Source organism: Euprymna scolopes, chromosome 43 (assembly GCF_053919585.1).
Source record: "Euprymna scolopes isolate OS-2025 chromosome 43, ASM5391958v1, whole genome shotgun sequence".
Lineage (NCBI taxonomy): Eukaryota > Metazoa > Mollusca > Cephalopoda > Sepiida > Sepiolidae > Euprymna > Euprymna scolopes.
The window spans coordinates 63657527-63670719 of record NC_136524.1 but is presented as its reverse complement, the minus strand read 5'-3'; the positions used below and the strand labels follow the sequence as shown (position 1 = coordinate 63670719).

Below are 13193 nucleotides of genomic sequence, written 5' to 3'. Positions count from 1 at the left end.
CTCAATCAAATCAAGTGAAATTTTTTTTCCGGAAATCTCCAGTTCAAAACGGATACATACAATATAAACTTTTTTCAATAGTTTCATTTTTTAATGTCTTGATTAAACTGTACAAGTACTGAAATTTTTAAGATGACTAATGAAGACAGTTCATGAAACAAATGGTAGAATTTTTTATGTTCCAAATGATTTTATTAGAACTAAAATATATATTAAAAAAAATTATGATCACAAATCACAAAGGAAGAACAATTAAATCTTCCAAGAAAATATGTTCCATCAGTTGAAATAAAAATATTTTTTATTCATTTAAAATTTTTTAAATTTTAAGCTTTACAATAAGTAGCATTATAAGCATATGCTGTATTTTCGTGGGCATTGGCAATATTACATACCTAATGTTCTTCAACAAGTCATATCTTTTTTATTTGTGGGTCATATTTTAAGAATTACATTGATGGAAAGAGAATAGAATAAGCATTCCAATGATGTTAATTTATTTTTCTTTTATGTGTTCAATGTTTTTATGCTTCAAGTTAAAAATGAAAAAAAACGGTAAAAAATGACAACAGCAAAAAGAGAAACTGTTTTTTCAATGTTTAGATTTCATATGTTATGTTTGGATACATATGCACGGGGTTAAATTTGATTGGATATGGCTGAAATTTTACATATTATATAAGCAAAGAAGTCTGTTTCTACTGGACTTTAATTTATATTGTTACGACCGAGCAAAGTTTACGAAGAATATTTCAAAATTGATAAGATAAATCGGTATATATCATCCATTTTCATATAGATAATAGTTTCAGAATTATTTTCATGTATAATATGTAAATATTTGATAATTATTGTGTGGAAATTTTTTTTAAATGTTATCTTTTATAGAAATTCAAATCCGCTTAATGCGGAAAACGGCTCGCTATGCACTCAGGAAACTAAAGAATAATAAAAAAACAAACATTTTTTCTGCTTTCAAAACGAAAGCAAAAGAAAGTTTCATTTTTTATTCTGAGTTTGTCAATTAAAAATTATTTTCAAGTTTTTCAAATTTGATTTCCAAACAATACTACTTCGTTGTTTTTAACATTTTTAGTACACATGTACTAAAAGCGTTAAAAAAACAAAAATGTACCAAGTACATGTGTTTCTATTACCATGGTATTTATTACTTTTTAATTGCACTTAAGGAAGAATTATGTTTTTATGGGGGGGGGGAATATATATATAACAAATAAAAAGGTACTTGTGCACTTATGCTACCATGCTGAATTAATAACATTATTTACAAACCCTTCTTAACATGGAGGAAGGAAGGGTGTTTAGTTGACTATTCTGTACTTTCACCTAACAATTAAATAAAATATATCTTGAAACTTGAATTTATTTTTAACTCATTGTTAAGACCATTTTTTCAAATCTGTAAAACAAACCTGTTTTTTTTTTAACTGGGGATATAATAATAATAATAATAATAATAATAATAATAATAATAATAATTAGGCGGTTCAATAAAAAATTTCATTTTGATGCATTTCGTAAATTTTTACCTTGTTTCCACCTTAACATTTTTCTTTAAAATGACTACCTTTTAAGGTTTTCGGGTATGCTGAAAACGAATACCGCATTTAAATTTTCTGCAAATAGGTAGCTTTCCGAATATTAAGCAACGTCATTTCTTACATTGTTGCCGGTGGCCATCTTGGTACGTGGCTTTGTGCATAGTTTCTCGGGGTTGCGCTCGCGCGTACCAAGATGGCCACCAGCGATAACATAAGAAATGACATTGCTTAATATCCGGAAAACTACTTATTTGCAGAAATTTAAATATGATATTCGTTTTCAGCATACCCTAAAACCTATAAAAGTAAGCATTTTAAATGTTAAGGTGGAAACAAGGTAAAAAATTAGTGTTTTATTTCTTTGTTTACATAGTTGCATTTTCAGTAAAACAACAGAATAGAAATGAAAAAAATTACCATCAACTTGTGAATATATAGTTGTTGCTTATCAGGATTCCTGGTATCCTGGTACTGTGAAAGCTACATCAAGGATTCATGGTACGATTCATGATTCCTGAGTGCATGTAGAGTACGATTTCTGGTTGCATCTCAGGGTATATTTTAGGCCAGATAGAGAGGATTTACAAAATTGAAGATTGGACAGGTCCCAAAATGCAAAAGTTATGGTCGACTATGGGAATTTCCATCTTTTACAGAAATCCAAAATCTATATGAAAAATTTTCGATTTATTTCTAAGATTAATTCATAACTACTCAATTTTTTTTTTCTTTGAGGGGAGTAGTAAATAACGGCCATTAATGCTCTTTAGGCATCCAATGGCTACACCTCAGATTAAGCTCTCCTTTCGTAGGGAGGTAGGAAAATGCCTATTCTCAATAAGGATATATTTAAATACCACTATAATACTTAGTTTTGTTCATAAATAGACACCCACTGTATGATAACATGCACCAATTTAAAAAAAAAAAAAGAAATTTGTACATCTTAATTTATAATTCATGGCTTATGGTAAAGAGATACATCAAATTTGACTGCATAATCAGAAAGAGCACACAATTTTACATAAGAGTACCAAGTTTCATGAGAATAGCTTGAAAAATAAATAAATGGTGGCAAAATTACCGAATTTCTTGAAATGTTGAGGTCAGTAATTTAACCCACTTTTTCTAAAGAAAAATGTCCACGGAAAAGCCTAAATTTTGGCACTTAGAATTCTCATAACTTTGGAACTACTGATTGTATTTGCATAATTCAAACGGTTTTAAGCATCTTAAATCTTAGCTCTTTTCACGCAATTGATAAAAATTATCTAAAAAAAAAAAAAAAAAAAAAAAAAAAACTTGTAATGCTACAATAAGTATTTACTAAAAAAAAAAACAAATATTTCTTTTGTAAAACAAACTTCTAAATTTCATTATCAAATACTTTTTGACAAGTTAAAAAAAAATAATGAATTCATTTAAGTTAAAATTATATTTGTGTAGTATAGTTAAGAAAAAAGGGTAAAAATAAGAAAAAATAAAAAGGACAAATTTTTGACTAAGTCTCAGCAAAATTGTCAGCCATGTTGAAAATCACACTGGCTTGGTTAAGTGATGATAACAAATGCAAATCTCTTTGATCTTTTTCTGACAGCTTGGCCCTGAACTGTGTAAATCCACCATTCTGATCGCTCAGTGTAACAAGACCCCTGATAACCCTAACCTCCATCAGTGTATCGATACTTGTTGCCTTGTTACTAGCAGGCTGCCCGGCATTGTCCAATCATAAATATGCTTAAATACGATATTTTGAGTAATGCAGATTTCAATTTATTATTATGTTATATTGGACCCAATATATACTAATCTATAAATATAAAAGCGAAAATGTATGTATGTATGTGTGTGTGTTCGCTTTTTCTGTATGTCTACAAAAAGCTTTTTTTCAGAAAAGCGGTCGGTCGTTTCACAACAAATTTTATACATTTTATTGTACTAGGAGCTATATTGAACAAAGAACAATTGAACAAGGAAACTTAAACGAGACTAATAACACAGAACAAGACATTTACTTTAATAAATGCTTAGGATGGAATTGCATTCCCTTTTGATTTCAATCCTTTTAGACATTCTCTTAACCAAAGTGAAATATGTGAAGAGGAGATGCTATTCTATTCGCTTTGCACAGCTTCCACCAGTTTGTCATTGTTCGAAAAAGTTCTTCCGGCTAATGCACAAGATATTATGGACCAAATATTCTCTATTGGGTTTAAATCGGGGCTTTGACCTGGCTAAAATATCGCATTAATTGAATTATCAGAAAACCATTTTTTATGACTTTAGCAGTGTGCAGGGGCATTATTACATTGAAAAATAATGTTCTGGGATATTCCCAGCTTCTGGATACTTAGTAACAGTCCTGTTTCTAATATTCAAATGTATTCCTTTGCATTGATTGACTTTTCACATCTAATAAGTTCCCCAACTCCTGCTGCAGTAAAAGTTCCTCATACCATTATCCCTCCATTCCCGTGTTTAACTGTCGTTTTTATGCAACTTGGTGAAAATTTTTCTACAGTTCTTTGATTGCACCATTCGGGAGCATCACTAACAAGACAAAATCTTGATTCATCTAACCTGAACTGGTCTGTATCTTTCTTGCCATAACACGAGAAAAATCTCTTCCTATCATTGATGTTCTTAGATAAAAGTGGCTTCTTTGCACACCTTTTAGAGGAAAATCCCACTTCTTCCATTTGTCTAGATATTGTATATCTAGAAAGAGAATTTCCAGCCCTTGTTTTGAATTCTTTGTTATGGTCAACGTAAGTTTTCTTTTGATTCTCCAAAACAGTTAATTTAAGCCTGTGGTCATCCTTTAAAGTCGATGCTCTGGGGCAACCAAATCCAGATTTCCCTTTTACTAAGCATTCAACTTCAAACCTTTGACCAATTCGTTTCACTGCGGAAAGAAAGGCGTTCACATTTTCTTTTCTTAAAATATAAAAAATCTGCTTGTAAGTCATTTTGGACTGCCTTAATTCTGCATTCGGTTTTTTAGATACTCGCCAAGATGCAGTCTTACCATTTTTAGGATTCATTTTTCCACTTATTATTATATGCTATAATGATAATGATCTGCAAAATAAAAATTTGCAGTTAAAATTAAAAATTCATGGAAAAATATTGAAAAATCGATTTCTTCCTTCTTTCACTCTTGGCCCATTTTTTTTTTTTGCTCATGAGTGTAGATATATTTATTTATAATGCTGTACTGAAACATGAATTGTGTGTCTGACTAATCGAGTTATGTAAAGTTTACAAAAGTTGTGGTTGATTAAGGTTTATAAAATTTGGGAAATCCTGGGTATATTTTAGAACACGAAAATGTACAACCACCACTGTTCTTCATATATCATGTGTGGAAGATAACTAAAGAAATCGTCTCACATGATAACCAAATACAAAAAGAAAAGATGAAATAAGATAACCGAAACCTAAAATTCAAATTGTGTAGTTAGCAAATGTACAAATTTTACAGAAAAAAAGGGCATATTCCAAATGAAATCACAGATCTAGCAGGAAAACTGCTAAATTGGCACCACTGCACTCGATTAGTGTGCATTGTTATTATTTCTGGTGAATTGCCAGGTTAACAATTGAGTGAATCTAATACTAAGATTGCAACAGTAACCAATCTATATTTTAAAAGTTACGTTAATCAATTATAGGTCACGTAACATGATAGTGGGTTGCAAATGTCTTTAAGGTTACGGAGCCTTTGAAGTTATTATAAAGAAGCTTTTTAATCAGTTTTTGGCCAGAAATTTGGCTACCAAGAGGTCAAATTTGAAAGAGTTGATCTTTGCTCGCTCTACCAAACTCTTCTGCCAATTTTGGGTCTAAACACTTGAAATTTTAGATGTAGGTTACCTGGACATAAGTCAAACTTTTTAATATATATAGATATACATATGCACATAAAGTTATGAATAGTACATAGGGCCTGAGCAAAGCCGGGCTGAACTGCTAGTAATACATATTTGTTGGAAGATATTTCGTCGGGGACGCTAAGTCGTCTATCACTAGGTGTGTCGGAATTTTTGACATCCCAACACAAAACTGCGAATAAAATATAAAAAACTTGTAATTTCTCTTTTTAAAGTGGGTTGTTTATTTTCTTTACGGAATATACTTCCAAAATAAACCATTAAAGTTGTTTAAAAAATAATAGAAATATTATTTTTTTAAAAACATTGTTTACAAAGTGCATTCATGCAGCCATTTTTTTAATGTAATGAAATCAATTGAATTTTACGAGTTAAATTTTTTTAATTTTTAAACTTTAAAATTTATGAAAGTTTTTCTAATGGTTCAATGTTTACAATATTTTCAGGTTCAATGTGAAATTTTATGCTCTTTCCAATAAACCCAATATAATATTCAAGATAAGCGGGGTTTTTTTTTTTTAATTCACCCCCCCCCATTTTGAAATGTCTATTAAAATGAAAATAATTAATTTTCTCACCTCAAATTTGTATATTACAAATTGAAGATAAAATATCATTAAATAAAACAAGTTAATTTAAAAAAAAAAAAAAAAAAAGAATAGTTATTTGCAAATTTACGTGTAAAGTCCAAAGTTAAAAACCTTTTTATTTTAAAAACCACGTTGAATTTTTTTTTAAGTGAAACCTTATAATCTTGTTATATTGTCCAGAAAATTTTGTACAATTACGGCAATTTTTTCTATTTCATTCACTGGTTTTATTTTGATATTAAAAAAAAAAAAAAAAAAAAAAAGAATTCAACCCATAAAGAAGAAATAAAATATATTAAATCAAAAATTCATGTATTTCTTGGAGAAAAAAAAAATCGAAAATTCGTTGAGTATTTTTTTTTTAAAGGCAAAAACTAAGTAAAATGTAATCATTTTTCATGTAGATGATCCATATTTCCCACACACAAGGCTTGACGGCTCACGCGTATGTGTTGTTTTTACGTTTTATAGCCCTCTTATCCATCCGTATTTCAAAACAGGAAGAAAGGGGCAAGAAACACCGGCTTGCTAACACCAGTTAATGCTTACGTAATGGTGGTCTTTTCAAATGGTCGTTTAAAAAAATTCTTTTATTTAAAAAATACATGGAATATGAAATAAATATGGACAAATTCTCATAAATGAAGAATGGAAGCATCGATTGATTAGTATTTTATATAGGTAAGCGATTTTTTTAAATTTATATATATTTATTATATTTAGATAAAGTTAAAAATCATTGAATTTCATGAAATCTTTCTTTAAAGAAAACTGATTACAAAAAAATATTGTATATTTTTCGATAAAACCTTTTATTATTTGAAAGTTTGGTCTTTGCTCCTTTTATTGAAAAAAAAAAAATTGGGGTTTGAATTACATTATTCATATTGTTATAAGCTTCGAAAGATAGCGAGTCTAATTAATCACTCCTTTTTTAATGGCAACTTCTGACACTCTTAGTCTATCACCGTTTAAAAAGCAGGGGAAGTAATACAAGAATTAAATGTCTCGAGAGAGATGCCGGAATACCACTAAAGTTGACGATTATGTTAACATGAAAAAAATATCAGTTAAAAAAAAAAGAAAAAAAAAGAAGAAAGGGTACTTGTACAGTTTAATCAAGACATTAAAAAAATGAAAATATCGAAAAAAGGTTATATTGTACGTATCCGTTTTGAACTGAAGATCTCCGAAAAAAAAAAAAAAAAAAAAAATTCACTTGATTTGATTGAGTAGTTGTTTTTTTTTTTTTTACGGCGGAAAAACATGTTTTTATGACAGCACGTTGAAGGTAGCCATCTTGAATTTTTTAAAATTTTTTGTTTGGATGTTAGAAACGCAACGGGGAGATAACTCCATGTAAAGCGCCGACACTCTCTCCCCATCTTTAATACTAGCTTTTCTTCCTAAAAATCGAACCTTTTGGTCGGTATAATAAATTGTTTTTTCGCTGTAAAACGAAAACTACTTGATGAAAATAAGTGACATTTTTTTCGGAGAACTTCATTCCATAACGGATACGTACAATTTAAATTTTTTCGATATTTTCATTTTTTTAATGTCTTGATTAAACTGTACAAGTACCAAAAAAACAAAATTAAAAAAAAAAAGACAACTGTTACCAAATTCAAGAAAATTTACTTTTCTACTTATATAGTGTGTGTAGTTTACAAGGTTTTTGTTATCGTCAATTTTTACTCAGCCAAACCAGCGTGCTTTCCAAGATCCACGATAATGTTACCGCAACTTGGTTTGGTCACATGGTAAAATGATCGATCATGTTGGAAAGAACGCTGGGTTTGTGTAAATAAAAGTGACTAAGAAATGTATAGATAGATAATAAATCTGGTAATTGGCAAAAATGCCAAGAATAGCAACTTTTCCAAATTTTTAACTAATATTTTTGCATATTTTTCGGTGCTTATTTAGAATTAGACTTAATTAAAAAATCGGTACTCCTGCAGTATTTTACCCACCGATTTCACGATCTTAGCCGAGCGTTGATCGACATCCGTCGGAAAACGCCGGAACATGGCGAGCGGTACGATACTCTATCAGCCAATCAGGGCGCTTCAAACGAACGCGCAGCAGACGAATAATTTTCATTGAAATTACACACATCGCGTTTCATTTCAGTTATTTTGTTGTTCAAAGTAAAAATACACAGCCTTTCATTTCAGCTATTTAATTTAGCGATAAAAAAAAAAAAAAAAAAAAACGGGAGCTGTTGGAAACATATTTATGCGAATTTATGTGGAGACAAAAATTTGGACACAACCCTTCTTTTGTCTCCATAATAAATCAAATCGCGGAAGGCTACCCGGTTTGGGAAGGAGCTTCTTTCCACATCCTCTGAAAACCCTTTGCTCCCTACTTTGCCTCTCTACAGTCAGTAGAAAATCTTCCAGTCGGAACTAAAGATAAACAGTAATTGTTGTCCCCCCCCCTACAAACATTACTGAAAAAAAAAAAAAAAAAACATTGTTGTTACTGTTTAATAACGTTTTGTTAAAAACAAACAAACAAAAAAACATTGAAGTGTTTATTACTGTTGCTTACCCCCCCCCAAAAAAAAAAGCTATCGGAAAACAAAATGAACCAAAAAAAAAAAAAATATATTCAACAAAATAAATTTATTTTACTTTAAAAAAACTTACGGTAAGTGTTTGTGATTTATTTTATCCAAATTTTTTGTATTAATTTTATCCATTTTGTTGTGTGTGTGTGTAATATCTTTTCCTTGTAATGTTGTTGCTATTCACATACTTTTAGCGTTCTTCTTGCACCGTAGCTCCGAATTCTCGGCTTTCGTCGGCGTTAACGCCGAAAGCGTTCGTCAACGCTCGGCTAAGATCGTGAAATCGGTGGGTAAAATACTGCAGGAGTACCAAAAAATCAAAAATACAAAGTTCTGTACGATGTACGTACCGTACTACTCGTCACAACGAAAATGTGATATTCTAAAAATCAAGATTAATGATAAATTGATCAAGTATTTTTTAATTGAGAAAATCAAAATGTGCGATTTTAGTACTAAATTGTATCTATTATACAGATAATTTTGACCTCGATAGTTCAAATTGAGTTGTCTCATTTATAAATAATTGCCAATTAAAACAATTGGTCTCACGTAGTCATAAATTTTGATCTCCTTAGTTAAAAAAAAAAAAAGGTAGTGTACTTATTAATATGCGGTTAAAGTACAGAATAGGTACAAAAACCCTCCCCATGTTAAGAATGGTCTTCTAAACGTTATTTCAGCACGGATCAATAAGTGCACAAATACCAAAAAAAGTTGCTTAATTTACGTGATTTTTTGAAGATGACAACTTTCGTCCCAAGACGAGTACGCATATCAAAGATTTTTCCGTACTTTTTAAAAATTTTATTAAGTGCAATTATAAACAAGCACCTTTTTTTCTAATTAAAACAATATATAAAACAGTATATTATATATATATATATATATATATATATATATATATATATATATATTTATATTTGTATTACTCTACACATAGATTCGGAAAAGTTGTCAAAAAAGCAAATATATAACAAATGTTATCAATGGCGAGATAAGTTACTTTTCTGCCTACCTGGACAATTTTCTAGTGTTTTTATTTAATGTAACATGTTTATTCAGCTCGAAGAACATAGTGTTTACCGATGTATTGAAAAATTAAAATAGCGCCGACACTCTCTTTGATACGGTAAGTTTGGGAAAAGGAGTTAAAAATAAAAACTATACAAAATACTGTTAAAACCCACCGAATATATGTCAGCCTATGTCACGGTAACATGTACTGAGCGTGTTCCTACTTCATCTAGTTTTTTTTTTATTTTTAACTCCTTTTCCCAAACTTACCGTGTCAAAAGAGAGAGTCGGGCTGGAAGTAAGCGGAAGTCGCGAGTCTCGGTTGTTCTGTTGATTACCAAAAATCTTACAATCAACCAGCAAATACACGTGAAAATTATAGAGATAAATAGAGAAAAGTAAAATTTCTTGCGTTTGGTAATAATTATTTGTTGATTTGCTTTTTCGCTCACTTTTTTCTTGCTAACTATATTACACAATTGCAACGAAGGTTATGGCAAATGTACATTTCAGATGCATAAATTATTGGGCCTAAAAAAGCTATTTTTAATAGTTTTAAAAGTATTTTTAATTATAACCATAAAAAGCTCAATTTGTTGTATTGTGCCAATATTTAACACATTTGTTTTATTTAAGTCTTTTGGGTCTAATGTTTGACATAAATAAAATAGGTTTCTTTAGTTTTATTCGAGTCTAATTTACGTAACTTAAAATGCACATTTACCAAGTTTAATATAAAATTACGTTTTCTTTTAATTTAAAAAAAAAAAAAAAAAAAAAAAAACATAACTTTACAAACATTTGGTCAACGAGATCGAACCAAAAATTCAGCGTAGGATCAACATCGCCGGATTAAATAATTTATCTTTTTAAAAGCAAACCATATCGTTAGATTTCATTTCTTTAAATGTAGAAATAACTTTATTAAGATCAAAGGTTACAATACTTTAACTTGCATTTATTCGTTTTTAGTTCACAAAAGTAAAAATTATATAGAGGCTAATGAAAATAAAAACGTTTATCAAAACAAGAAAAAAAGCATAAAAATAAACTCAATAAAACAAACTTCGGCTAGTGATTAAAAAAGGGAAAACAATAAAATATTAAACATTAGATACGAGAAATAATAAACAGAATAACAATTAATCATAATTTTGTATGATCTAATTCATATCTGTTATAATACTTACTTTTTTACGATATTGACAACGTAATTTAGTTGAGAATGAAAATAAAGTTTATATTCGCCGCCACACTGTCAATGATAAAAATCCATAACGAGGCTTTCGAATTAAGCGCGCAGAATAAGATCCACTTCCGGTCGTTAAAATAAAGGGAAATAATCAATCATTATTTCCGGTATAAATGTGTTACCATAACAGTTGATGGTGTTTAAATGATCAGCGACACACAGCGACACGGACGGGATGTGCAATGTGCATGGTTCGAATTCAGTTCCTTCCATAGTAACACTTTCATCAAACCCACACCTGACATTGTGTCCCTTATTTTGAAAGGAGGTAAATATAAGAGATAAATATGTTACGACAAACAAAGGGAGATAAACATTTATTAAAAAAATTACATTATTCCCTGCCCTTTTTGTCCCCTCCCTACTTTTTACGTCATAATCCATGTTCTTAGATATGGCAGGGGTGCGTTCGAAAATTCGTTTGGAGGTTTCTACTGTGTGAATAATTGGACATGGTCAGCAGACAAGAAAGACATTCATAACAAGGGGAAGAGGAGAGGCCTTCAGATTATCTAAGAGGAAAGGAGTGTATCTTGCTTGTCACCGTCGCCTCGTATGCAAATCAGAAGTTAAAAAGAACAGACAATCTTGACTATAACCAATAGAAATTATAAGCATTTTAAATTCGGTAATTATTAGCTGTGAGTAAAGTAGTAAGACATCTTGAAGTAAGGGACACTGTACTACTTTACTTACAACCAATAATTATGGAATTTAAAATGCTTATAGTTTCGAATAAATATTAATTTCCATGCGAATAAAATCATAAATGAGTAGACAAATCAAAATAAATTTTTTTTAAAATTGACTAATTTCCCAACAGTATTTCATTGAAAATAATCCATATTGCCAACAATAACATTTATTACATATCATTAGTAACTTGCCTTTTTCTAATTTATAAATAAACTAGCTACTTTTGTATCCATCCTCTTAATACTTGTCTGTGATATGTATTTCTGAGCATAACAGTTTGCTATGTGCTAAGAAAGAAATCTGAAAGCAATAGTTATAAATAAAATGTGAGACCATACTCAAGATTGTTTGTGAAAAGTGAGATAAATCTAATGGAAACATATTTTTAAATGAATAAACAAAGCAACAAAGAATCAAACTAGGAATATTCATAATTTATATGGTTAGAAACTTGTTTAGTTAACAAAAAAAGGTAAATTTGTAGATTAAAATTCTCAACTAAATCTCGCATCTCCCTAAAAAAAATAAGATGCTATCTTTTTTAAGCAAAAAAAAAAAAATGATTTGTTCATCCAATTCCCTCTTCTGAGAAACAATAAATGGAAGAAAAAATGGAAAGAGTAAGGAAGCAATAAAAAAGGAGTAAATAAAAACTAGATCCATAAAGTAAATTAATTGAAAGGATAAATGTCATATGCTTTTACTTCCCAAAGCAAGAGTTAAATTAGCCTTAAGTACTAATTACAAAATAAAAACATGAAACATATTAACTATAAGTAAAAGAACAATAGAAAAGGACATACATAAAAAAGGAGTAGTCTCTAAGAGACAATCCTTTTAAGTAGTTTTATTGAGTGGAATGATGAAGTTAAATTTATTGTCCAAAGAGAAAAAAACAAATAAAGTTCTTGCTTTCCTACTCAAAATACAAAAAAAAAACATCTTCATAAATGTCATGTAAATAATGCTGAAAAGGAAAGTACATGCCAAACTCTTTGTCAAGAACTTTGCAGTTAATTCTACCCATTGCGACCAAGGCCGCCAACCTCCAATATTTCCTCCTGTATCAGAAAACACGCTATGTGATATACAAATATCTGTATGTGATGTTGCCAAACTAATCAAAAACCTTGATTCCAGTAAAGCAACCAGCCCTGATGGTATTCCAATTATAGTACTCAAAAGACTTCAACCAGCGCCCATCCTTACAAAACTGTTTAAACGTTGTCTTAAGGAGAATTGCTTCCCATCACCCTGGAAAATCTCATCAGTATGCCCTGTATTTAAGAATTCTGATGATTGCTCATCTCCCTCTCAGTACAGGCCAATAAGTCTCCTGTTCATCATAAGTAAGTTGCTGGAATCTATTAAATATAGAAGTAATCAACCATCTCAGCAAAAATAACCTTCTTAGTGACACACAATATGGTTTCCGTTCTGCTAGATCTACAGCAGATGTGCTTACAGTTATATCTCATAGGATTAGCAAATCTCTCTACGGAAGCTACCTTTCTAGGGCAATTGCTCTTGACATATCAAAGGCCTTTGGTAGAGTATGGCATAAAGGTTTACTTCACAAGATCTCCAGCTACGGTATAGCTGGAA

General features: G+C 30.1%; 1 protein-coding gene across 1 annotated transcript in view; it reads right to left on the bottom strand.

Annotated features, from left to right (window-relative positions):
- The window catches only part of LOC145268371 (chromosome-associated kinesin KIF4A-like), a 123580-nt gene extending 112610 nt beyond the window's left edge, over positions 1-10970 (bottom strand). Inside the window, exon 1 of the mRNA XM_080123922.1 lies at positions 10831-10970. The gene's annotated coding sequence lies outside the window, so the exon portion shown is untranslated. The remainder of the gene's footprint in view (positions 1-10830) is intronic.
- Positions 10971-13193: the final 2223 nt, after the last annotated feature.